Source organism: Malaclemys terrapin, chromosome 6 (assembly GCF_027887155.1).
Source record: "Malaclemys terrapin pileata isolate rMalTer1 chromosome 6, rMalTer1.hap1, whole genome shotgun sequence".
NCBI lineage: Eukaryota > Metazoa > Chordata > Testudines > Emydidae > Malaclemys > Malaclemys terrapin.
The window spans coordinates 73,273,446-73,300,227 of record NC_071510.1 but is presented as its reverse complement, the minus strand read 5'-3'; the positions used below and the strand labels follow the sequence as shown (position 1 = coordinate 73,300,227).

Below are 26,782 nucleotides of genomic sequence, written 5' to 3'. Positions count from 1 at the left end.
CAAGAAAACGGAGAGGGGATCTGATAAGTCTTCAGATATGTTAAGGCTTGTTATAAGCAGGACTTTGATCTGTTGCTCTCCATGTCTATCAAGCGTAGGACAAGAAGTAATGGGCTTAATCTGCAGCAAGGGAGATATGTGTGTGAAATCCTTATCATTCAGGTGTTTTTAAGAATATGGATCGCCTAGGTGTTCTGAACCCTGCCTTAGTGCAGGGGCTGGACTTGCTGACCTCTTGAGAACCCTTGCATTTCTATGATTCTATGGATGGTCCCACTAGAAATTGATAGGATTACTTGAGGAGATAAGTACTAGTCAAAGTAAGGGTGGCAGAACTTGGCCATATGGCATTTGTTCTATAGTTCTGTATGTTCCTTCATGATGTTGCAAAATGTCTTGCAAGGTTTGTGTTTTTACTTTCAGTTTGAAGTGTTTGAGGAGGTTCTCATTTCTACATTTCCTGTAAAATGTAGAAGGCATAAATAGATTGGTAAGGGTTTACTTTATTAAAGGAGGGAAAAAATTGAAGTGGAGATATTTGCACTGTTTCTTGTTTCAACCCATCTGTTTCAAACAAGTGACATGTAGAAACAAGTATCTAGAGAGAGAATAGCTTGTTGTTCGGATCTGCCGAAAAGCAAAAAGGGTGAACCCTTTGATTTATGGTGTGCATTTTTTTTTTTTGACAAAACAAATAAACTCAGAAATTAAGATGAAATCTAATTAGAATAAATTGATGAGCAAAGTGAAATGAGTTGCAGACAGTAGAAATAAGCCAGTTTTGCTACTGAAATTTGTGTAGGAAAAATGTTGATTTGGTAACTGACTTATTTCAACTGGTCTATGACTTCTAAAAATACTTCCTTTTGGGAACTAGTATTGTTAGTTGTACAGAGTGTATTCTCAGTTGCAGGAGCATGCCCTTCGTACAAATCCAAATCCACTGTTGCAACACTCTTATCCTTCTCTGTCAGCATTATGCACTGTCCTATTATGGATCAGAAGGGAGTCTAGGTGTCAGCACCGTATCACTGAATCCTATAAAAGGTATGGATAAGATCTGTTAAATCAATTAGCCCATCATCCTGACAGTGCAAGATTGTTCTCAGTAGTGTTGTGTTTGTGGTGTTTTTTGTGTTTTGTCCCAGCAGTGAGTGGTTTCCCTTGGGGAAACAATTCCAGAGTCTAATAGATCTCACTGTCAGGATAGCTTGCCTAATATTTTTCTTCTTAATTTCATCCCATTGTTGCTAGGTGTGCTACACTACTAAATAATCCCTTTCCACCAAAACACTTAAGGAGACATAGCTCAGCATAGTTTGTGTACTTCTTTCTTTCCTCCAAAATCCATATCCAACACCTTGTCCTTCCCCCATATTTTTTTAGAAATGAGGTACCCAGATCTGAACACAATAATCCAGGTACAGTCTCACCAGAGCCAGATTATGGATGGATTATCCCCTCATTGCTCCATTGACATATGCAGATCTAAACTCTACCTTCTTTTTCTACTGGGGCTTTACATTGCACACTCTATCTAACATGGTATTGTTAGTTTGGTGCTTAAACAAGGCACTAGAACTCCTACTGTAAAACTGGAAGTACTTTTGATAGTGGTGATAGTGAAAGTGACGAAGGAAGAAGTTCCTATCACCAGATAAGTTAAGTGTCACTTTGGGAAGTGTCAGGAACAACAAGGAAGGGTCAAATCCTCTTCTTCTAAAGTTAGTGCAACCATTGACCCTATCTCTGTCATTGGTGGAATGCTATCCCAGTTACTTACGTCAAACCTTTAGATGTCTGGGAGATGTCCCACAAGTCTAAGATGTTGAATGCTTATTTTGACCTTAAAGTGTTTGTCATCAGTAAAAGCATTTAACTTTTCTCTTCTTGTGCTCTCTTCGGCATGAATATTTACTGGTGTGTAATCCAGCAGCCCATACTCATGATGTCTCTGAAGCTACTCTCATGTGTTAAGGCTGCTATCAGCAAGCCCTAAAACAAACAGCCACCTGTAAGGAATCTTGGAAAACCATTACAAGCTAACATAAAACAGCCTCCATTTAGCTAGCTAATAACAAACAATATTGTTCTCTCTTGCCTGGCTCTCCAGTAATAATTCACTAATAAGGGGCCAAAGTCATCCCTGGTATGACACCACTGACTCAGTGGAGTTTCATCAGGGTTGGATTTGGCTTGCCATTCCCAGGAGTGGGTTGGCTTTCACTGATTCTGGTACAAACAGAATGAAAGAAGCTCTAATGAAAAGAATCATGTAAGAGGTGGGTGGGAGAGGAGAAAAGAGGACAAAATAGGAGAGTGGGGGGAAAAGAACAAGTTTCAGAGAGGGCTTTCCAAAGAAAAGAAACTATCCAAAGTAAACTTCCTTTGATGTTTGAACTTCTTCATGGGGGAAGACTGTACACTTTCTTGGCCTCTTAGAGCTATTCTTACACAGGGCAGCTGCTACTTATGAAATTTCAGTCCAGTGGCATTTTAAAACGAAATCCAATTAAATTTTAAAATAGATTAGCATAGTGCAATACAGCTATATAATATAATTTTGTAAGATTGTGTCTGCTGTTGGGTATTTGAAAAGTGTATACACAACATACTTAAGTATATATTACTACAAGCATTTTGGTATTGCCTATAGTGATTTAAGTACAGTGTACTTAAATTTATATGACTAGGAAACCCAATTAGAAACACTACATACCCTCAGGCAAAAAAAGAGCAGAAGGAGAATCTTGAAGGAAACAGGAAAGGCAGAAATGCCAGATGACCAGTGAAATCCATGATTGAGATAAACTATATCTCCTCCAATCTGACCAAAGTGAATGCTGTTCTCTATTAAGGCCCTATTCTGTGCCTGAGCAAGTGAATCCGCTATCTCTTATTTCAGTGTGAGCTTTGTCTCCCTAGGGAGAGCTGAATAAGCTCTTGGTGCCCAAATCTGACATTCAAATTTATTTTGAATAGTACTTTGCTCAGCTACTGGTCTCTTTGGCTTCAGTATTTAAAGACTAAGAATAAAATCCTGCTTCTCTGAAGTCAATGGAAATTTTGCTATGGACTTCAGTGGAGCTGTGATTTCATCCTCTGTTAGTAAATATTGCAGGGTACACTTAGTGAGATGGCCTCTCTAGGATAGTACATATGAAACTGTTTCCACAGGTTTTTATCCCTGTTTAACTTGGGGATTGTCTCTTAGTTGTCCACATATTTGAGTAATGCCCTATATTGGATCTTTTAAAGGATTCCCCCCCCCCCCCCGTGTTACAATATTTTCAACAGGGAATTCATCCATTGTTTTGTATTAGGGGCATTTCTTTGTCTGTCTTTCCAAAGTCTTAACCCTGGCAGTGTTTCTCCCCCCTCCCCTTCCCAAAAAAACTTGTGTAGCACCACTTTTCAGATTGTAGTGACCTCATAATTGTTGTGTATTTCCCAAGATTACAAGCTGATATAAAAGGAGTAACATGCATATTAGTGCAAAATGTGTAGCTTATTTCAAAGGCTTACTCCTGGGTATTATATTTCGCACCTCCCAAAGCATGTCTGCGTTCCTTGATCTTTGGAATGAGCATACTCATTTCAAGAGTTTAAACCTTTTAAACCTCTTGTGCAGAGGTTTTTATTTATTTATATATATTTTGCAGATAATTTCCACTTTGTTGGAATTATTGCTCCATTCTGTCCATTTTTTAAGTTAATTCTTTATTTTTGATGCTGCAGGTAGAAACTTGTCTTTCATATGTAGTGCCAGCCACTGGAATCTCCTAAGAGAAACAGTGAAGAAATCATAGTAATTACTTCAGACCTCTTTTTCTCCCCCCCCCCCCCTTCCTCCCCCTTGGGGTATTTCTGGATCTGGAAGCTGTGAGTAGATAACTGTGTTTGTTGACTGGTGTTGTTGTTGGTCAACGAACTAGGTTTGGAAGTGCACTCGCTCTGCTGTTCCTGTCATTGCAAGAGTTTGGTTGTATAGCAGAAATGATCTGTATGTCTCTGAGAAAAGAACAAACCCTGGGTTATTTAAAGCAGTCTGTAGCTTCTAGGTACAATTCCACTGGCTGCAGAGCGACTTGAGTATTCATCCAGGTGGGAGGGGGTAGTAGGGAGGAAGGTTCTGGAGCAAAGACGGATAAATAAAAGGTCATTGTTGAGATAATTGGCTCTCTATATAAACTACCTGTTGTGGTTGCAAGGTGAAGTGATTCCAAATGTTTAACTTATTTATTCTTTGTAAATCATGATTTACATCCCTTGGTGTGTGGTGGTTTTTTTTGTTTTTGTTTTGCTTGTTTTTTTTAAATAACTTAAATCAAGTTGAGGCCCTGTCAGACTAATTTGACATTTGACTATTGCAATTTTAGATTTAAAATCTGATTAAGTTGTTGTATAGCTTTATTTTGTTTTAAATACTGCTACTGGTAGAGTATCTCTGAATTTTACAGAACTGTTATACCTGTAAAACAAAATATTGGAAATGAAGGCTCTGATTCAGCAAATAGTTAAGCTGATATGTAATTTTGCTCACATTAATAATCCTATTGACTTCAATGGGACCACTTGTGCTTGAAGTTATGAACGTGCTTTTAACAAGATACCACTTCACCTCCTATGGTGTAACCGCTTATCGACGTTCTGGATGTCAACTAGGCGTCACACTCGATCCCTGGTTTTTATTATAATATTGAAGTGGTGCTCCAATATGGTCTGCATTGCAGTGGGGAGACTCTTATTCTTTCACTGTGCTTACTTTTAAGAAGTTGGGCCAGCATGCTCAGCTGCAGGGAGCACCCCCTGTTGCTTGCTGGCAATGAAGGAATATCACTGACAAGACTTGCATCTGAAGAAGTGAGGTTCTTACCCACGAAAGCTTATGCTCCCAATACTTCTGTTAGTCTTAAAGGTGCCACAGGACCCTCTGTTGCTTTTCAGAGGAAAAGTAGATTAATGATGTTGACCATACACCTACAAAGTGCATAATCATCGAACTGAAGATCAACAAACACAGAAGCTGATACATGAGTCAGTTTTGAAATTTGTTCTTTTTCTGGGTCCCATTAAAAAAAAAAACCTCATTACACACCAGTGAACTTTTCCCATTGACTGAATATGCAGCATGTGTTGAAACTTGTGGGTAAATCTAATCCTAATAGTCATTGTTACCATGTGTTCCCTGTCTGCCTGTCAGTAGCCACCTACTGTCTGTTGTATAGCAGGGGTAGGCAACCTATGGCACAGTACACAAGCTGATTTTTTTTTCCCCAGTGGCATTCACACTGCCCAGGTCCTGGCCACTGGTCCAGGGGGGTTCTGCATTTTAATTTAATTGAAGTTTCTTAAACATTTAAAAAAAAAAACTTAATTACTTTACATACAACAATACTGTAGTTTAGTTATATATTATAGACTTATAGAAAGAGACCTTCTAAAAATGTTAAAATGTATTACTGGCACATGAAATCTTAAATCAGAGTGAATAAATGAAGACTTGGCACACCACTTCTGAAAGGTTGCCAAACCCTGCTATATACTGAGACTGTAAGAACTTTGCAGTGGGCCCCAGTCTCTGATTGAGACCTCTAGGTGCTACAACAAAATAAATTATAAATCTGTAGAGGAGAGAACATTTGCTATATTAACCTCCCCCAATTTAAAATGGGGTTTTCACTTTCAGTCCAAATCCCAGTAATGAAAAGAAATTTCTAATCATGCAGTACATCTTTGTAAGACTGTGGGTCACACGTGTATCACTGATAGAGTGGAGCTATGAGTAGATGAGGATGTGCTTTAAACTAGTGCTTCTAAAATTAGAGGATTGGGTGGGGAGCTGTAGAATTGTAATTTAAAGAATAAAGCGACCACCACTATGTGTATGATCTCTTAAACCAAATAACTAGCAGGGTTAACTGCAAAGTCTTCCCCTGGAAACTTTTGGCTGAGATCACATGTAAGTACTATACTCCAAAAAGGAGTATTTTCCAGAAAGTTGTAGAGGGAGGTCTGCATTTGCCATATAACAGTAATTATGGGCCTGATCTTCACAGGTGCTGAGTACTCACAACTCTAGCTGAAGTCAGTAAGAGCTGTCGATGCTCAGCAACTCTGAAAATCAGGCCCTCTGGTCCAAATTACTTGAACTGTGCCACTGAGCAGTATTCTCCAAAATACAAAGTTCTTCATCACAGCATGACATATATTGCCTCACTGGGCTAATGTTGTTTTAAAAACATTCAACATGTATAATATATTAATTGCAAATGGGGAAACTAAAATCTTAAAGATCCCCAAACTCCTCCTCCCACCCTTCCGGGTGGTTGGATGGGATGGAGAATAAGGCTGACATGCTGGCTCCACTGAGTCAAATGGGAGTTCTGCCACCAACTTCATTGGAGCCAAGATTTCACTCCAGAAATGGAAGGGTGCAAGAGTCAAGGTGATCTTAGCTATTTCTGGAATGAGGGTGAGACGATAACTCACATCTATCAGTTAGATCACTCATGGATATTTAAAGTTTTGTAAGGCAGTAGGATATTATGGAGATGGACGGGTGTGGTATAAATAACTTTTTGGTGAATATCCCCTAATTCCACTAATGCCCTATTGATTCTAAATTGCATATTCATGTGGTAAGGGGACAATTTAGTCCTTAAGTATTTAAAGTATACAGCAGATGATCACCCTCTCCTCACCTGCCCAAAAATTGCTGATGACTTCTAAATTTGAAGTGATCTATCAATAGTAATCTGATTATACATTTAAAGATATACTGGTAGTGTGTGTGTGGGGGGGGGTAATCTAATTGAGCCTTCAATCTGAAGTCCTGCCAAAGAAAATGCATTTGCAGTTTTATTAGAAGTCCGGAAGAGACTTTAAGGAAACCTTTTTTGTTGAAGCGACTATTTATTTTTCTTGGATGCATCTAAAAAGATCAAAATTTTATTTCCTGTTTTTCAGAGCAGCTTAAGATAAACATGGGTCTGAAAATTTTCATTGTGCCAGCAAAAAGGGTCCCTCTAATACAGAGAGCAGAATATTGCAGTAAAAAGATGCCATGCACATTTCAAACCTGTCATTCCCTTGTTTTGGCTTTTTTCCCTTTTGGAAAGAGATGTTTTCTCCTTTCTTTTAATATCTATAAAGAAAATAAATGCATTTCTGCATCAAGGTGGTATAAAATACCAATGAATTGTATTTCTAATATATTCAGGCTCAGATTTTGAAAACTTTTCCAGAAACATTTCTGGCTTTTGTCTCTCTTTGGTAGTCAAATCTGTCTTGCCACTTAGTTTGTGTTTGTTTGTTTGTTTGTTTTTAGGTGAACTGTCTGTGGTATTGCTGAGCATCCTGTTCCTCTTTCCCTCATTCACCTCCTTGTTTTGTGTCTCCCTGCCATATTTGAAAAGCTGTATCATTGCAGTTACCTAGACCCCTGCTCGTCAAGAACACAGTACCAGTTTAACTATTTCTGGAGCCTGATCTGTCCTCCTGAAATTAGATGTCACCTTCCAAATATGAGCAACGAGGGTGGTGTTACTACAGCTAAATGGTCATGTGGTGCCGAGATAGCATGTGTCTGTTTGCACTAACATTATAAAAATAGCAACAGCATGTTTGTGCTCTATTGCTGGGACCGTAAGGAGGCATTACCATCTGTGTGGATACAGAGCATGAAGACAACAATGACAAAACTCTCATTGGCTTCAGTAAGGTCAGGTTTTCACCAAGAGCAGTTGGTTTTTGAACACCCTGAGTACATCTTCCACATGTCTCCATTTTCTCCTGTTTCAATGTTTATGGTGGAATGCTTAAGATGTTTCAGGTGACCAGACTCTCCGGTTCTCATTAACTAAAGGCACAGATGACACAGGCCTTTTCTTTTCTATGAAATAGAGTTCTCTCTCCCTATCTGTGTGTGTGTGTGTGTGTGTGTGTGGTGTTTTTTTTGTTTTTTTGTTTTTTTTAAACCAAACTAATAATAAAGCTGGCTTGACAGCATTGGAAACAGTTTTCAGAACTAGAATAATACAGGCAGCATCACTGCAAGCTTCCCTTTGCTGCATCACCATTGTGTCTTACCCATGTCCTGGAAGACCTACAACTGAAGTCAGTGGGGCTTCACATAGGCATTTGGTTCCAACCTGTGGAGTCAGTTGTAGCATCAGGGCTTTAACTTGTCTGCTTACACAATTGCATAATGAACAAAGTACATAATTACTTCTCTCTCCAGTACTTACATGGTCCCTATTACTGTAGTATTTGAGCTCTCCTTGTAATGTTTTAATATAGTTACTCTCACAACACCCCAGGAGGAAGGGAAGTGCCATATCCCCTTTTTACAGATGTAGAACCGAGACACCGACTAAGGCACGAAGCCTACACAGTTCTTGTACTGGTGTAACCATGTTTGTTAGGGATATGTTTTAGTGTGGATGCAATTATACCGATGTAAAGGTGCCTATGAACACTTTTTTTATATTGGTGTAAATGCCTCTGTGCTGAGTGATTGCACACAACTTTTGTGTAGACAAGCCCTAAGTGACTTGCTGAAAGTCAAGCAGTAAGTCTGTAGTGGAACTGCAAATTGAACCAGCGTTGCCAGAGTCCTAAGGTAGCACCCTAATTGCTGGACTGCTCTTTCTACCCTACATTGGGTGGTGGTGCTGTGGATTAACTAACTTAATGTTTGTGCAGCATTTTGAGTATTAAATGCTATTCAGTTTTTGGCATCCTTGCTCTCTTGACCGATTTGGGTTAGCCCAGAGGACCTAGATGTTGACTTTCCAAAAGTTCTGTCCTTTTGGTGTTTACTAAATGTTTTGAGACTATTAGGATTCCTCTCTTTGCATGGCCTTTGTTCTCAGCTTTGTATGCAGTGTAGTTGTAGCGGGACACAACTGAGAGTATTAATTCAGGACAAATTGCTTTGAGCAGGGCAGTTACAGCCCAAGGATGGGTTTCCTATACTATTAAAGCACCCCAAACCAGCCAAACAGAGGATTTCAGTCTCACCGCACTGGCTAACTGGCAGTCATACAAGCAATTCCTTTAGACACTCCAGTATCCCCACCAGCAGCTACTTTTTATGGGGATGAATGGTTATGAAAACAGTTAAGATATAGATATTTAGGCCTGTCTGTAAAGGCGTATACTTTAAGAATTTAGGTATATTTTTATCACTTAGCTAGTTATAGAAGTATAAAAGAAGAATCAAAATCACTGTTTGCCAGTGTAAGGGCCTTCTTTTACTGTGACAGTTTGAGGCCTGGTTCTTAGGCTAAGGCCTTCGGCTAAGCAGCAGAGGCCAGCCATAAACTGAGAAGTGTATGGTCACATTCTTACATTTTAAACTAGTTACATTGAAATAAGGTGCTATGGGGCTGTTAGGAATACAATCCTGTTCTGATATTCCTATTACCTCCAGAGAAAGGGAAGAGCCTAGAAGATGTAAAAGGAAACTTAGTTTAATAGCATTCTGTCTGGCAAGAACTTATTATTAATAGCTGGGATGTGAAATCCTTATTTTTGTATTGTTCTATCACTGTAGTCTCCACTTCTCTATTGTTTGTCTGTATAATCTCTGTCTGGTTCTGTGATTGTTTCTGTCTGCTGCATAATTAATTTTGTTGGGTGTAAACCAATTAAGGTGGTGGGATATAATTGGTTAAATAACCGTGTTACAATATGTTAGTATTGGTTAGTTAAATTTCAGTAACCTTATTGGTTAAGGTATAGCTAAGCAGAACTCAAGTTTTACTATTGTCTGCAGTCAATAAGAAAGTTGTGGGGGGAGGGGAATTGGGATCCTATTTTGCTCAGGGGGGAATGGGAACAGGGACACAGGCAAGGCTCTGTGGTGTCAGCTGGGAAGGGGGACACTAAGGAAACTGAAATCATGCTTGCTAAAAGTTCACCCCAATAAACATCAAATTGTTTGCACCTTCGGACTTCGGGTATTGTTGCTCTCTGCTCATGCGAGAAGGAGCAGGGAAGTGAGAGGGTGAAGAAATAAGACCCCTAACAAAAACCAATACCCCAGTAAAAGAAAAAAGGTTCTCTCAAACCCAAAGAACCGAGCCCCAGACCCAGGTCAATATACAAGTCAGATCTTACCCACAAAGCACATTGTTGCCAATCCTTTAGAATCTAAAGGTTTATTCATAAAAAGAGATCTAAATGAGAGATAAATTTTGGTTAAATGGAATCAATTATGTACAGTAATGGCAAAGTTCTTAGTCCAGGCTTGTAGCAGCGATGGAATAAATTGCAGGTTCAAGTCAAGTCCCTGGCTTGGATGGGTCATTCTGTCCTTTGTTCAAAGCTTCAGCTTGTAGCAAAGTTCCTCCAGAGGTAAGAAGCAAGATTGAAGACAAAATGGAGGAGTTTACAGGGCCTTTTAGATCCTCTGTCATGTGGAAGGACACTCCTTTGTTCTTACTGTGGAAAATCACAGCAGCAAGATGGAGTTTGGAGTCATGTGGGCAAGTCACATGTCCATGCATGACTCAGTTCTTTACAGGGAGAGCAGCCATTGCTCACATGCTACCTTGAACGTTTCCAGGAAGACTTCTCATGTGGATTGGAGTCAAATGTTTCTTGATTGGGCACCTAATTTGAAGAGTCCCTTCTCAATAAGGTGGTCAAATGCTTCACTGGTGCTACTTAAAATCAAACACATCGAGATATAAGTACATAGCCAATATTTATAACTTGAAATACAAAAATGATACATGCATACAGATAGCATAATCATAACACTGGTCTACAATTTTTGAGAAGTCGTCTGATTCAGAGATAAAATGTGCTATTTATTATGTATTTTGATGTGCTGAATTCAAATGACAATTAAAACAACTGGCTACTGTTTCTAAGATATTTAAGTTTTTACATTTGATGTCTATGTATATTGTGTAGATAATAGAGTTTTAATCATAAATTGTAAACCTAGGTCTTTTCATGTGTTTATGGTTGCTTTACATGATGATATTTCACCTGTCCTGTTTATGTAACACTTTAAAAATCAGCAAAAGGGTTATATAAATAAAATTTATTATGAAACAAAAGGCAAACTATTATGTACGTAATTTAGTCCTATTCAGGATCTACTCGGCACTTCTTGGCTTGTCTCTTGTATTCATTAAATGGAGCATCTCTTGTCACTGTCCAGCAATAGTCTGCAAGCATTGATGGGCTCCATTTGCCCTGATTGCAACAATGGAGAAATGCTATGTCATGGTGAAATCGCTCGCCGTGCTCGTCGCTCACTGCTCCGCAGTTCGGTGGAAAAAAATCTAGAGTGCAAAAAATGTATCTTTAGTGACATGTTGCAACCAAGGCTTTTGTATGCCTTGAGGAGGTTTTCCACCAACGACCTGTAGTTGTCTGCCTTGTTGTTTCCGAGAAAATTTATTGCCACTAACTGGAAGGCTTTCCATGCCATCTTTTCCTTGCCACGCAGTGCATGGTCAAATGCATCATCTCGAAGAAGTTCATGAATCTGAGGACCAACAAAGACACCTTCCTTTATCTTAGCTTCACTTAACCGTGGAAAATTTCGACAGAGGTACTTGAAAGCTGCTTGTGTTTTGTCAATGGCCTTGACAGAGTTCTTCATCAGACCCAGCTTGATGTGTAAGGGTGGTAACAAAATCTTCCTTGATTCAACAAGTGGTGGATGCGGAACACTTCCTCCCAGGCTCCAATGACTGTCAGTGGCCAATCTTTCTTGATGTAGTGGGAATCTCTTGTACGACTATCCCATTTGCAGAGAAAACAGCAGTACTTTGTGTATCCAGTCTGCAGACCAAGCAAGAGAGCAACAACCTTCAAATTGCCACAAAGCTGCCACTGATGTTGGTCATAACTTTTGAGGTGCATAAACTATTTCGTGTTGTCATAGGTTTCCTTCATATGGACTGCATGACCAACTGGAATTGGTGGTAAAACATTGCCATTATGCAGTAAAACAGCTTTAAGACTCGTCTTTGATGAATCAATGAACAGTCTCCACTCATCTGGATCGTGAACGATGTTGAGGGCTGCCATCACACCATCGATGTTGCAGGCTACAAGATTCCCTTCCATGAAGAAGAATGGGACAAGATCCTTTTGATGGTCACGGAACATGGAAACCCTAACATCACCTGCAAGGAGATTCCACTGCTGTAGTCTAGAGCCCAACAGCTCTGCCTTACTCTTGGGTCCTGTGACATTGATGGTTCAGGACCAGAAGTTTCATCCTCTTCCTCTTCCTCGTCTGACTCAAGTGAGAGAGATTCTGGTGCATCAGGAACCGGCAGTCCTTCTCCGTGGGGTACTGGGCGTATAGCTGACGGAATGTTTGGATAATGCACAGTCCACTTTGTCTTCTTTGACACATCTTTCCCAAACTGGAGGCACCATGCAGAAGTAACAATTGCTGGTATGATCTGTTGGCTCTCTCCAAATCATTGGCACTGCAAAAGGCATAGATTTCCTTTTCAACCACTGGCGAAGATTTGTTGCACAAGTGTTGCAGCATATGTGTGGGGCCCACCTCTTGTCTTGATCTCCAATTTTGCAGCCAAAATAAAGGTGATAGGCTTTCTTAACCATAGTGGTTATACTGCGCTTTTGTGATGCAAAAGTCACTTCACCACAAACATAGCAGAAGTTATCTGCACTGCTCACACAAGTACGAGGCATCTCTACTCACTTTGGCTAAACAGAAATGTGTCCCTTTGCAAAATCAAACACTGACAAATAAGAGAGCACGACACTGTATGATTTCTAGAGCTGATATAGGGCAATTTGTTCAGCAGAGTGATGTAAGCTTCGTTATGATTGCATCATCCATGACTTCTAGGACTAACATGATGCAATTCATATCAGGTATGACTCAATACCAGCTTCAGATTGCATCATTCATTGTTTTGCCTAAAAAGCAAGTACTGTCCAAACCCAGTCATAGATTTATTCATAGATCCAGTCAAAGATGTATTTTAGTCATTTCTGGTTTAAATTGAGATCCCTTCCCTTTATAACTCACTTCTCCTCCGCCATTCCCAAGTCAAGGGTCGTATATACTGACCCAATAGCATATCTTGAAAACTAGAGCCAATCAATTTTAAGCATCATTTTTGTTCTCAGTGACCCAGAATTAGTAAAGAATTAGTAAAGTTTGACTACATTTATTTCAGAAGCATTTTGGCTGTAGAGCAGTGTAACCAGCAAATCATAAGCTTTTCATACACATCACTCGACTACCTTTGTACAATATTCGCTGCAAATGTATAACAGTGGTTGCAACAACGATCTATAAAGTTACAGTTCATGTCAATAACGTCACACCTTTCTCTGGCAGTGTTGGGTGTTTAGTAAATGTTTTGAGACTACTAGGATTCCACTCTTTGCATGGCCTTTGTTTTCAGCTATTGTATGCAGTGTAGTTGTAGCTGTGTCAGTCCCAGGATATTAGAGAGACAGTGTGGGTGAGGTAACATATATATATATATATATATATATATATATATATATATATATATATATATATATATATATATATATATATATAAAAATTTTTTTTTTTTATTGGACTGATGTCAGTTGGTGAGAGACAAGCTTTTGCGCTTATAAAAAGCTCTTCTTCAGGTCTGAGAAAGGTATGCCGAATGTCACTTTGAGGACCTTTCTCGAAAGCTTGTCAGAAGTTGGTCTAATAAAAGATACTGCCTCACCCAGCTTGTCTTTATTTAAGCTGACATTTTCCCACTGGACGGAGTCTAACTTTCTATTGTTGTCGTGTAAGGAATCCAGTGATGGAGATGCTGGACCAGGTTTGCTGAATACTATCTGTACAACCTGTGTTCCCAAGGCTTTGGGGATTAAATTGTCAAGTTTCTTTTTAACCTTGACTGCTACATGCGGACAATTCCCCTGTGTATTTTGTTGCTCCTTTTTACTTAGTGTCCCAAGACTAGGATTAGAACAAATCGAAAAGCTCTAAGAAGCCTGATCATACACTCTGTTTTAGTAACTATCTTCAGAAACTTCAGGCTTATTTTTAAGCTCTCCCCAGCCTTATTTAAGGGCTTGCAACAAATCAGTACAGGCGGCTTTGGTTCACATCATTAACAAAGAATGGTATGCTGAACAACTTGTCTGTTTCCTGTTAAGTTAAAACAAACAAACAAAAACCACTAACAAACATCACTGTTGCTTAGAACAAATTGGATAGGGGCTAAGACTACTCTTAATTATAAAGTATTGTCATTTTTTTCATATTTTTGAATAACAATCTGTTCACACCATTTTCTTTAATGTCTACTGTGACATTTTTTTTTTTTTTTTAATTGCAGTACTTAAAGACCTTTCAAGTGTCACAGGGTAAAGAAACTTGTCAGGATGATCCTTGTGATGGCTTCTGTATTTGTTTTGGCCAAGAGTTTCATTAGTGACTTGTTGCTGCTGCCGCTGCCTCCATTGCTGGGTATCCAAATTAAAATGTATTTTATAGAGGACTGATTGATTCTTTCAGGGTGGGTGCTCTGCATTTCCTGCAGCTCCGGTCCCATATATTGTGTCAAGTTGGGCTCCCAGAATCCCTAATCACTTGAAAATCCTGCCTTTTTAAATGATTACTGCTCATTTATATTGTGGCAGCATCTAGCTTGCAAGTTCCCTGGAGCAGGGACTGCAGTGCACAATCTAAAAGACAAGACCTAACAGGTGGATAAACCAAACAAGTAGTTTGGGCATTTGTTCTGTATTTCCCCTCTTCCCCCTCCAATGTCCTGCTTTTTAAATTATGAAGAACATTTTGCAGCACTTTTGGATGATTTTCCCCCCTTCTCCCCTTTACTAATCAAACAGAAAGGATGTTAGTGTTCACTGTGACTCTGTATCTTTTAAACTCCTGCCTTTATTCATTTTATCACGAAATATATAACAAAGCAATTGCACACAATCAGCAAATCTAGAACTAGCAGTGCCCACACGCTTGAAAAACAATAGTACCTTATACTCAAATATATCTTATAAAAGGGCATTTTTCATCATGTACACATGATCAAAAGGAGACTACCTAAGAAAGTTCATCTCTGCTTCTTTTCTCTTCTTAAAGACCAAGAACCACTTTAAAACAGAGCAGTATAGTAGATGCTGAACATTGGAAAAGCCAGTAGTGAAGTAGCAGATCATAATTTTCATAGCAAGCAGAAATTACCTTTTATGGTGTGAATAAAGACCAGAGGCGTTAGAGATCTGTATGTGCAGCTTAGCGTCAGTACAGTCCTTCACTAGTTCAGATCTCAGAAACTAAGACTTACCAGCCGCTGTGAGTTTGTGCTAGAGGTTTCAGCAGGATGTGTCCTGGATATGGAGTAAATAGCCCTTGTATTGTCTTTGCCTGCTGTGCATATTTAAAGAGAAAATGAAATTACCCACATAATGCTCAGTGCGTGTCTGCAATGTTAGCTTGTCCCTGTTGATTACCAGTATACTTTGAGCTGAGCTGCATGCCTAAAACAAAGAATTAGTAATTGGCTTGGAAGCCACATTAACAGAATGTTAAGGTTAAGATTTAATTTCACAAAGGTCAGGAACTTCAGATTTTAGATTACTTCAGTAACATTAAAGCAGGGACAGTGTTGGGTCACTTGCTGTATAATCAGAGTTCATCTAGAAATAGAAAGTTTGGTAGACATGACACTTTAGTGATAGTGCTCTTACCTTTATGTATTCTATTTGCCACATTGTGTCTGGTTGTGTGTTGATGTGATGAAAGACCGTGTTTGTCAGGCATATGTGCAAGGCGGAAGTTACCATTACTGTGGGAACCTCCTCAATTTGCTGACTTTGTGCAATTAATGTAGTGTTAGAATGTTAAAATTTTACCCTTTTTTTTCTTACATGTGCTCTGTTAATGGGTGAAAGTAGGGGAGAGGGAGAAATGCAACCAGAGTTACAGGAAAAGGTATCAGATGAGATGAGTTGAGGCTCAAAGAGCGTATGCAATTCCTTTTCCTCTCATTTCCTCTGAGCCCTCTTTAATGTATTAAATCTGGTACAGTCTCAGTGTGTGGTGCTTCTGGTTCCAGGCTCTTGGTTTCCTTTAATTGTTTTTATTGAAGCTAACAGGATCATAATACAAATTCAGGTCTGTTATAAACCACTACAGAACCCAGTTAAGGTTACCAGGCAATATACCAAGGGATGTGCTTTCAAAAGAGACATATGGGGATTTAGCTGGACAGCTACTGTTTATGGGTGATGACAAAAAACTCTTGCACACTACTTGGAAAGCCTATCCCAAAGCGTATAAAATCTTATACCGTACTAAAAAAAATACGGTAAGAGCAGCCATTGTCAACAGAAACACGAGCTGGGATTTTGAAAGGAGCCTAAGTATTTGGGTGCACAAATCCCATTAAAATTCAGTGGGAGTCGTTTGCTTAATTCCCTTAGGCCCCTTTTAAAAATTCTCACCCAGCAGTTCTAGAACACTTGCAATGGTCATCCCTCCAAATAGTAGCCTGCCCCAAACTAGGTTGGCTTCTTAAAAGACCAATTTAGGCATACTTTGAGTGCTTAGGGCCCTTGCTTCCAAGCAACTATAAACGGCCCATTTAATTTGCAAAGTACTGTGGTTCCCTAATATATTCTCTCCAGGATCCACTTACACATCTGCTATACCGTTATTTGAGCTGATGTTACCATTAATTTAACACTCTATGAATTCTTGTGCAGGCAGCTTGAAATGTTTTAGGATGATTATTGTTGCAGAAAAAAGGGTTTAAGCAAGTTTTCTATTTGCTTAAAAGGTCCCAAGCTTTTCAGAACCCACTGTCTGATACTCTGGTCTGAATGATGAATAGGTCTCTCACATCTCTCCATAGCAATTGAAAACTGCATAATGTGTGAAGGTTCAGAACACTGCATAAATGGTTCCACCCAAAGCAAATATTTACAGCCAAGTTATGCACCTCTGTGTAATGTAAATGTTGACACACAATGGTAATGAACCCATGCTGTCAGATACAGCTGTAACTGGGATTGCATGTTCCTATATTAGAGAAAATAATAATTCTTAGAAGGCTCTGGCAGCTAATTTCCATAATGTGTGCAGGGATGGAAATGGGATGGGAGAGAAATAGTTCCAACACTATGTTCATACCTTGCACACCACTGGTCTTTCACATCTGCCCTTTTCCTCTTGTTACAGACGTCCACTGACCTTTCCCAGATTCGACCTTCCCCTACCTCCCCTAAGAGGTAAAATCAAATCCTAACAGCAATAATTATTCAGTTATGTACTAGGTAATTTCCTAGGAGAGTACTGGAAACTGGATTTGACAAATCACCTGAATATACTGTGGGCAGGGGAGCAATCGCATACTGGCAAAGGGGGCATAATAGATGACTTAACAGATTATTTGTATCACCATAGCATCTAGGCGCCTCAGTCCTGGGCCAGGACCCCATTATGCTAGGCGCTGTACAAACATACAACTAAAAGACAATTCCTGCCGCTAGGAGCTTACAATCTAAGTATGAAACGAGACAAAAGATCATTACAGGCAGATGGGGGGCATACAATGAGGCAATGAGAAACAACGAGGCAATATTGGTCAGCTTGATAGTCGGTGGTTTCAGCAAAGGCCTTTCTGTCAAGTTTTGTGTAGGCCTCATGGCAGAGGAGTGTGGTTGGTTGGTTTTTAAGGAGGATAATGTATTCATTCATTCATTCATTCATCCCATGTTCCTGGGAAGCTCCTCCCAAGCATTATGGGCAGCATGGGAGAAAGCATGAAGGTGCTTGTTAAATTATCAAACAAGCTGGCAATGGAGGCAGTCATCATAAGCCTGTTGGACACAGGAGTTCATCTTTCCATACTGAATGAGAGCTGATGGGTCATAAAGGATCTTGAAAATGAAGTCCTAGCTTATGTTTGATGATAGAGCTAGTGGAGGAATGCAAAGAGATGATGTGATTATTTTCCTGGCCCTTTCATTTTGATCTTTATAGCAATATTCTGAATAAACTCGAGTGGGACAAGATTAGATCTGTTCCATCTCTAACTTTCATGATGTCTAATTGCACTTTATAAGCATGTTGCTGATCATAATAGCAGTAATGGAAAGTTAGTGAATTGCTAGTAGTGTTGACTTTTAAACTTCAGAGTTAATACAATATTTAGGAGCCAAACACACTGTAAGAGAAAGGGGACTGACACACTGCACCATTTAATCATGCTGTATAGATGGGATGCCACCATGTTCAAAGTAATGCAAAACCTATATTAATAGCATTACAGGGAAACCAGTACAACCCATTGATAAACATGGTTAAGAGTTTTTTAATAACTGGCTCCTCCCCTGATACTGTTATAGCCTAAAGGGTCATGGGATGGTCCTTTTTGCAAGTTCGCAACTCTTAGCCTAAACCAATAGCTAGCTCAATCTGTTGTGGAGGAAAGGTCTCAGCTTTACAGAATCTGATGATGTTCCAACTCGGAAAGACTGTTAGTCCTGCTGGTGTGGCCTCCAAAACTGAGTCGAAGAGTAGTATAAGAGCCCCAAAAACTAGGAAGTCTGGCAGACTTCGTTTGAGACTTTTATTTCTAGAGGGACTGTGGGCTCACCAGATTCTACTGAGCTCAAACTTCCGCTTAACAGGAGGGACTGTTGTGTACAGAAGCAGAGTCTGCATTTAATTGTGCCTTCAGAGATGGCACAGCAATTGGTGAGGTGGACTGCCTTGCTCAGCCTAAACAAAGAGGTGGATGTGTGGAATCGCGCTTTGTATCTTTTTGGTATGTGTACCTAGAAGTGCTAAGTGCTTTTTCCCCACCCCCTTCACCCAATTGGCTGTCTGATTCTAGAGAAATGAGTACTATTAATACAATTTCTTATCACATCTGGACAAAGCCTAAATTATCCCAGCCAGGGCTATGTCTAAACTTGCAGAGGTTTTTGCACTGTCAGTTTCTCACCGGAGATGGGGAAAGAAAACCACTGGTTTGTGTACTCCTTTACTTCCACAGGCATCAGAGAGTGTTTACATTTGCAGTACTTTCATCGCCATGAGAGGAGCATACTGAGGGCAGCTATCCTGCAGTGCAGCTCTCTCCATTTTGACACTAGGTCTTGTGGGCAGGGTGATCGCAGGGCATCCTGGGTCCCTGCACAGCCTCCTCCCTAAACACTGATCAGCTCCAGTAGCCCAGCATTGCTCCAACAGGGGATTGTTTGCGCCATGGAGCAGGCATTGCCCCCTGGCCAGATAAGTGTTGCCAAGAAAACATGAAGGGGAGTTTCAAAGTTCCCTGGGCTTTACGGGAGGGATGTCTAGTTACCTGGGCATGAGAGCAGCAGAGCTGCTGGCCAGAGTGGTAACCTAAGCACTGTAGGATATCCTGTGGAGGCTAAAAGCTCTGTAAACAGGAAGAATGTCTCTTTACTTGCACATCACCGTAAAAGTATCACCAGTAAGAGCTGTATGCCTCTCGTGGAGGTGGTTTTCTTTTTGAGGTGAAACTTCTGAGTTTCACCACAAAATGTCATTGGCAAGTGTAGATGCACCCATGGTTTTTGTGCAAAAAAGGGATTTTTTTTTCCCCTGCTTTAAATGGGAAGTGTAGACAAGCCCTTAGTTGGGGTTGGTCCTGCTTTGAGCAGGGGGTTGAACTAGATGACCTCCTGAGGTCTCTTCCAACCCTGATCTTCTATGATGGTTTTAAAATTATATTTTGCACCCTCTCTTTATTAATAATGAATAATCTCATTAGACAGTATTGGGCTGTGTTTCTCTGGTTTTTTTTCCTAGGAAGAACTTAAGTGTGTATAACAATTAGGGAGACTGAACAGAAGGGAACCAACCATTACAGTAGTAAATGTTTGAGCAAATAAAACCTTACCACAAAAATTCTGACAGGCATCATTGAAACAAGCTTGTGCAAGAAAAGAACATGTGATAGCCTTTTTAAAATAAGTAAGATGTTAGAGACAGCCCCAAAATGTAATAGGTATATTGCAAGAGATTAGCTCAACTAATACATTTACAATTATTGGCTCTAAAGCAAAGAGTAGCTGATTTAGATGAAGAAAGATCTGACTTTGCTTGTGTAGGTGTCACATAATGCTATATACAGCACCGCATTAGCTGGCTTAAATATTTCACTTTGCTGAGCCTATACTACTGATGGATATGGCTACTTCCAGACCTTACATTGAGGATACACTATTTTAAACTTTATTGTCCACTATGGTCATAGAAATGGTTCAAATACATGATAATTCTGAGTTTGTAACCTCTCTCTATATAATAATGTGTGTATGTTTAAATGAACTGTAAGACCTAAGGGCCTAAAACATAATTATTTCCCCACTGACAAACAAAATAGGCCATCACGGACCCTTAAATAGAATCACAGGACTGGAAGGGACCTCGAGAGGTCATCTAGTCCAGTCCCCTGTACTCATGGCCAAACTAAGTATTATCTAGACCATTGCTGACAGGTGTTTGTCTAACCTGCTCTTAAAAATCTCCAATGATGGAGATTCCACAACCTTCCTAGGTAATTTATTCCAGTGCTTAACCACCCCGAGAGTTAGGAAGTTTTTCCTAATGTTCAACCTAAACCATCCTTGCTGCAATTTAAGCCCATTGCTTCTTGTCCTATCCTCAGAGGTTAAGGAGAACAATTTTTCTCCCTCCTCCTTGTAACAACCTTTTATGTACTCGAAAAATGTTTGTGTTCCCTCTGTCTTCTCTTCTCCAGACTAAACAAACCCAATTTTCCCAACCTTCCTTCCCTCATCAGTCATATTTTCTAGACCTTGAATCATTTTTGTTGCTCACTTCTGGACTTTCTCCAATTTGCCAATATATTTCCTGAAATGTGACACCCAGATCTGGATACAATACTCCAGTTGAGGCCTAATCAGCATGGAGTAGAGTGGAAGAATTACTTCTCGTGTCTTGCTTATAACACTCCTGCTAATACATCCCGGAATGATGGCTTCCCTGCCCTCTCCCCCCTGAACAGTGTTACACTGTTGACTCATATTTAGCTTGTGATCCACTATGACCCCCAGATCCCTCTTTACAGGACTCCAGCCTAGGGTTACCATACGTCCGGATTTTCCCGGACATGTCCGGCTTTTGGGGGCTCAAATCCCCGTCCGGGGGGAAATCCCCAAAAGCCGGGCATGTCCGGGAAAATCGGGAGGGAGGGCTGGGCCGGGGTTGCGGTGCCGGGGTCGCGGTGCCGGGCCGGGAGCCGGGCCGGGGCCGGGCCGCCGAGGGGGTGCGCTGGGCAGCGGGGTCGGGCCACCGGGGGGGTGCGCTGGGCCGCGGGGCCGGGAGGTCGGGCCGGGAGTCGGGCCGCTGGGGGGGTGCGTTGGGCCGCGGGGCCAGGAGCTGGGGGGGTGCGCTGGGCCGCGGGGCCGGGGGGGTCCGCAGGGCCGGGAGCCGGGGGGTCGGGCCGGGAGCCGGGCCGCGGGGGGGGTGCGCTGGGCCGCGGGGCCGGGAGCCAGGGGGTCGGGCCGGGAGCCGGGCCGCCGGGGGGGTGCGCTGGGCCGCCGGGCCGCCGGGGCCGGGATCCGGGGGGTGCGCCGGGCCGCCGGGGCCGGGAGCCGGGGGGTGTGCTGGGCCGCCGGGGGCCGGCCGGCAGTGCTGGGGGGGCCGGGGGTGGCACCCCAGGGCCCGAGCCGACCCAGGCTGGAGCCGCCGGGGGGGCCAGCCTGGGCCGCACCTGCCCCCCCCCCACACCCCCCCTTACCTGCCCAGGCTTCCCGCGAATTAAATGTTCGCGGGAAGCAGGGGAGGGGGCGGAGACTTTGGGGAGGGGGAGGGGGCGGGGCTGGGGGCAGGGCCAGGGCCCTGTGGAGTGTCCTCCTTTTGGAGGCACAAAATATGGTAACCCTACTCCAGCCTAGCCAGTCATTTCCCATTTTGTATGTGTACAACTGATTTGTTTCTGCCTAAGTGGAGTACTTTTGCATTTGTCCTTACTGAATTTCTTCCTATTTACTTCACACCATTTCTCCAGTTTGTCCAGATCATTTTGAATCTTAATCCTATCCTCCAAAGCACTTCCAAACTGTGAGAGGTTGCTATTGTTCACAAACTTGTCATTGGAGCGGTGTGTGTTTTCTGCCCCCCCCAAAAAAAACTTGATCTGTGCAAGAGTCTCAGTTACCAGGCTAACTGCATGTTTCCCCTCCGGTCTTCCCATAGGAACCCCCCCCCCCCCCCAGGCCTTAAACCATAGCTGCTACTCTCCGTATTTTTTGTTAGTACAGTATAAGATTTTATACACTTTGGGATATGCTTTCCAAGTAGTGTGCAAGAGTTTTTTGTTATTGCCCATAAACACCAATAGTAGCTGTCCAGCTAAATCCCCATATGCCTCTTTTGAAAGCACATCCCTCTCCAGGTGGAATTGCATGATTCTCCCTTTCTCAGACCAGGCCCTGGGCTGCACACCATAGTGATCAGCTGTGATTTTCCCAGCAGCTCTAATATATGTTCAGTGCCCCCTAGTTCTGCTCTCTCTGGGAGCTATGACAGTGGTATCCAGTAACCAAATAGTCTTCTTAAAGTATTGTTGTTTTATGTAGAATTGTGATAGAGAAAAAGATCTTAACTAATAAAACTATAGACAACACTAGTTTGCCAGATGGCTGTCCACCTTCCATGTGGCAATGCTGGTAGGTCTAAACTTTGTATAGATTAGGGGTTCTCAAACTGGGGGTTCGGACCCCTTAGGGGGTCACGAGGTCATTACATGGGGGTCGCGAGCTGTCAACCTCCACCCCAAACCTTGCTTGCCTCCAGCATTTATAATGGTGTTAAATATATTAAACAGTGTGTTTAACTTATTGGGGGTGTCGCACTCAGAGGCTTGCGATGTGAAAGGGGTTGCCAGTAAAAAAGTTTGAGACCCACTGGTATAGATGCCCAGGGACAGCTAAGGTGTCTGTCTGTCTGTCTCTCTCTCTCTCTCTCATAGTCTTTTCCTTTAACTCACAAACCAATTATCTCTCCCCCTGAGCTGGAGAGTGTTGCTTTAAATCTTGCCCAGTCCTTTGATCCCTTCCTTTGTAAGAGAACCAGGCACTCTTTAACTGTCTGTAGCCTTTTGATCAGTTAGTTCCCAGCACTGGCAAAACAGTGGTGTCACTTCAAGTTAGAACCTGGAAGTAGGCCATTGTCCTCTAACTGCCCCAACTGTGTGTTTTGTTATAGTCAGTGTGGCTTCCCTGCTTGTTTTTTCCAAGAGATTCCTATTAAGCTAGATCTGTACACCCATATAGGAAAGTCTAATAACTCCATTTACAGAAACTTCATCTCACTGACCAGGTCCGATACAGTGTTTATAAAACTATTGCATATCAATATTCTTAGTTAATTACATACTTGCTGTTGTGGATGCAGAGCTGCTCTGTTTGCTGTCTGTTACTCTGGATTAAAATGGTCTGTATTGAGCCATTCCTGCTTGGGGTGGGAGGTAAGGTCTGGCTTCTAGTGGCATTTTGTATCTGAGGCAAACTGGTTCAACGGTCTTCGCTATGTAGCGTTTTGAGAAGAAAAATCTAATTACTGTGTCTAATTGTAATAAGGAAAGTTGTTTTCAATAGTGTGCAGATTTTCACACTTCTTACAGCCTCACTGTATAGCACTTTTAGAAATTCATTTCCAAGAAAGATTAGCCAGATCTAAAGCTGGTGTAAATGGGTGCACTCTCCTGCACTAGCTTAAAAAGTGGACTGTCTAAATGGGTCAGGCTTTCAGCAGAGCTTTGTGGATCTTCCTCTTAAGAAAAGCATATGCAGGGCAAATGCAATCATAAGCAAAAAAGGGGGGGGAAAAAGAGAGAGGTACTTTCCTGGGACAGAGTACTCGTTCCATGGATTGAGCATGATACAGAGAAGGCTTTGCCGCTTTTAGAGAAATAAGATCGCAAATGATTCTAAAGACTAACAGTATGAAAGTAAAGCAGTTGCAGGCCTGTTCTCAGTAGTTTTTTTTTTTTTTTTTATCTGTTTGCAGTGCACTTGGAGAGAGATTAAAAGAAGCAGGTGTAATTTTGTAATTGGGCAGAAGGAAGTCTTCCTAATATTAAGTTTCTTTAGAGGTAGGTAGGGGTGTGTGTGTGTGTGTGTGTGTGTGTGTAAAGATGTTGTTGAATTTCATAATTACCACTTCACCTTTAAATGCCTATATGGTCTCATTCTAATCCCTGCAAACATCACATCCTATGGCTGTCTAATATTTTAGAAATCCAGTGGATAAAGTCAGTTGGATGTTGTCTAGGGTTACCATATGTCTGGATTTTCCCGGACATGTCCGGCTTTTGGGGGCTCAAATCCCCGTCCGGGGGGAAATCCCCAAAAGCCGGGCATGTCCGGGAAAATCGGGAGGGAGGGAGGGAGGGCTCGGCCGGGGCCTCTTTGGCCGGGGGCGCGGTGCCGGGGGCCGGGGGCGCGGTGCCGGGCACCGCGGGGGGGGGGGGGTGTGCGCTGGGCCGCGCACCGCGGGAGGGGGGGGGTGTGCGCTGGGCCGCGCACCGCGGGAGGGGGGGGTGCGCTGGGCCGCGGGGCCGGGAGCCGGTCCGGGTCGCCGGGGGGGGGGTGCGCTGGGCCGCGGGGCCGGTCCGGGGTAGCGGGGGGGTGCGCTGGGTCGCCGGGTCGCCGGGGGGTGCGCTGGGCCGCCAGGGGCCGGCAGTGCTGGGCGGGCCGGGGGTGGTCGGGCCGGGGCCGGCACCCCAGGGCCCGAGCCGACCCAGGCTGGAGCCGCCGGGGGGCCAGCCTGGGCCGCGCCTCCTCCCCCCACACCTCCATTTGGAGGCACAAAATATGGTAACCCTAATGTTGTCAGAGTAGCCGTTTTAAAAGCTAGTCTGTAAATACAGGTCCACATGTGTGCTCCACAAATCACAATTAGACTTTTCCTTCACTACCTGTGACACTAATCATTCTCAATAGGGAAGGTGCAATTTAAATCATGGTAACCATTCTAGTCCAGCTGCTTTTTGCCTAATGACCTGAGGTTAGTCCTTTCTGAATTTCACTTTTTTTGTTTTAGTTAATTTGGCAGTAACAATTGTCTGTGCAGCTAGACAGTTGGAAGTGTGCAAATGCTTTCCATGTAAGATGGAACTACTGCCAATTTACAGTAGATCAGTTTGCTCAGTAGCCAAGACTTGGCCTATTCCTTACCTATCTCTGCACGTTTCTAAAGTGCCCAATCCTGTCATAGATAGATGCCTTTACGCAACTGAGAATTGAGTGAAACTACAGTACTTGCATGCATACATAATTTTATGTATATATGTGTTTGAAGGATTGGGGTCTTAATTCCTTACAAAACTGAGATTAAGACTCGTGACCCAATCAGCAGGAATGGCAACTGAATATGGTAACCTATGCAAACAACCAAACACTCTACCCAATTTGTCCATCTAGAATCATAATCAAAAGAATAATTTAGAAAGGAGAAGCTTTGTGCATTACTGATAGGCACTTGCAGTTTAAACCATTGTTTAATGGTACACATACAACTAAGTTTTCAACACAAAGGTATTGAACAGATCTGGCTCTTCAAGAGGTGGCTTTTAGCAGCATTTTAAATACAAGTCCTTTTTACTGCTGTTCAGTGTTAAATAACTGGTTTAACTTTTTTTGTACAGTTTGTGGGCACTCTTCTTTTATTTTATTTTATTTATTTATTGCTTTCAATATAACTCGATTTAAGTGGTTGAAAGAGGTTGGGAGTTACAGCATTTGAGTCACTCCCTTCTCTTCTGGATTTTCGAAACACATCTCTCTGACTCTTATCTGATTTGTGTATTTAGTATAGAAATGTGTTTTTATATTTAAATTCTTTATGGGGAATGTTAAAATATTGTTTAGAAAAATAATCTTTACAAATCTGGAAAAGAGAGATCAATAATTTTTTATCTTTGGGATTCATTTTGAAATGCTAAATTTTTAAGACCTGGGTTAACTGTTCTGTCTCTTCCATTTCCAGACAAAGTGCTACAAAGATGTCAAACATCAAATTACACTCAGCAGTACTGGGCTTCCTTGTTTTTAAAATGTTAAAAGAAAATGTTTGTCATATAGGGAAGACCTAGACTCTACATATTGCTGATTGAGCAAAGTAGTTTAAACCAGTTGTGTAACTGAAAAAAACAAAAGAAATGTAACCAATACTGTATTTTTATTATGGCCATTAGTAAAAGTCAGCCAACACTATTGTTCAGAAAGCAGTTGTACTTCAGTGGAGCAGAAATGTTTTGGGTTTATGTAGAACCCATCACTGCACTAACTACAGTCCTTCTGTAAAAAGCAACAGAGGGTCCTGTGGCACCTTTAAGACTAACAGAAGTATTGGGAGCATAAGCTTTCGTGGGTAAGAACCTCACTTCTTCAGATGCAAGTAATGGAAATTTCCAGAGGCAGGTATAAATCAGTATGGAGATAATGAGGTTAGTTCAATCAGGGAGGGTGAGGTGCTCTGCTAGCAATTGAGGTGTGAACACCAAGGGAGGAGAAACTGCTTCTGTAGTTGGGTAGCTATTCACAGTATTTTGTTTAATCCTGATCTGATGGTGTCAAATTTGCAAATGAACTGGAGCTCAGCAGTTTCTCTTTGGAGTCTGGTCCTGAAGTTTTTTTTGCTGTCAGATGGCTACCTTTACATCTGCTATTGTGTGGCCAGGGAGGTTGAAGTGTTCTCCCACAGGTTTTTGTATATTGCCATTCCTGATATCTGACTTGTGTC

At 41.8% G+C, this 26,782-nt stretch overlaps 1 protein-coding gene across 2 annotated transcripts in view; it reads left to right on the top strand.

Annotated features, from left to right (window-relative positions):
• LNPEP (leucyl and cystinyl aminopeptidase) overlaps nt 1-26,782 on the top strand; it is an 84,802-nt gene that overhangs the window by 5,150 nt on the left and 52,870 nt on the right. The window contains exon 1 of one of the 2 annotated variants that reach the window (XM_054031488.1): nt 7,665-7,723. The exons of the other annotated variant lie outside the window; for it this stretch is intronic. The gene's annotated coding sequence lies outside the window, so the exon portion shown is untranslated. Of the gene's footprint in view, nt 1-7,664; nt 7,724-26,782 lie in introns of those variants that run through there. 2 annotated transcript variants of the gene reach the window in all.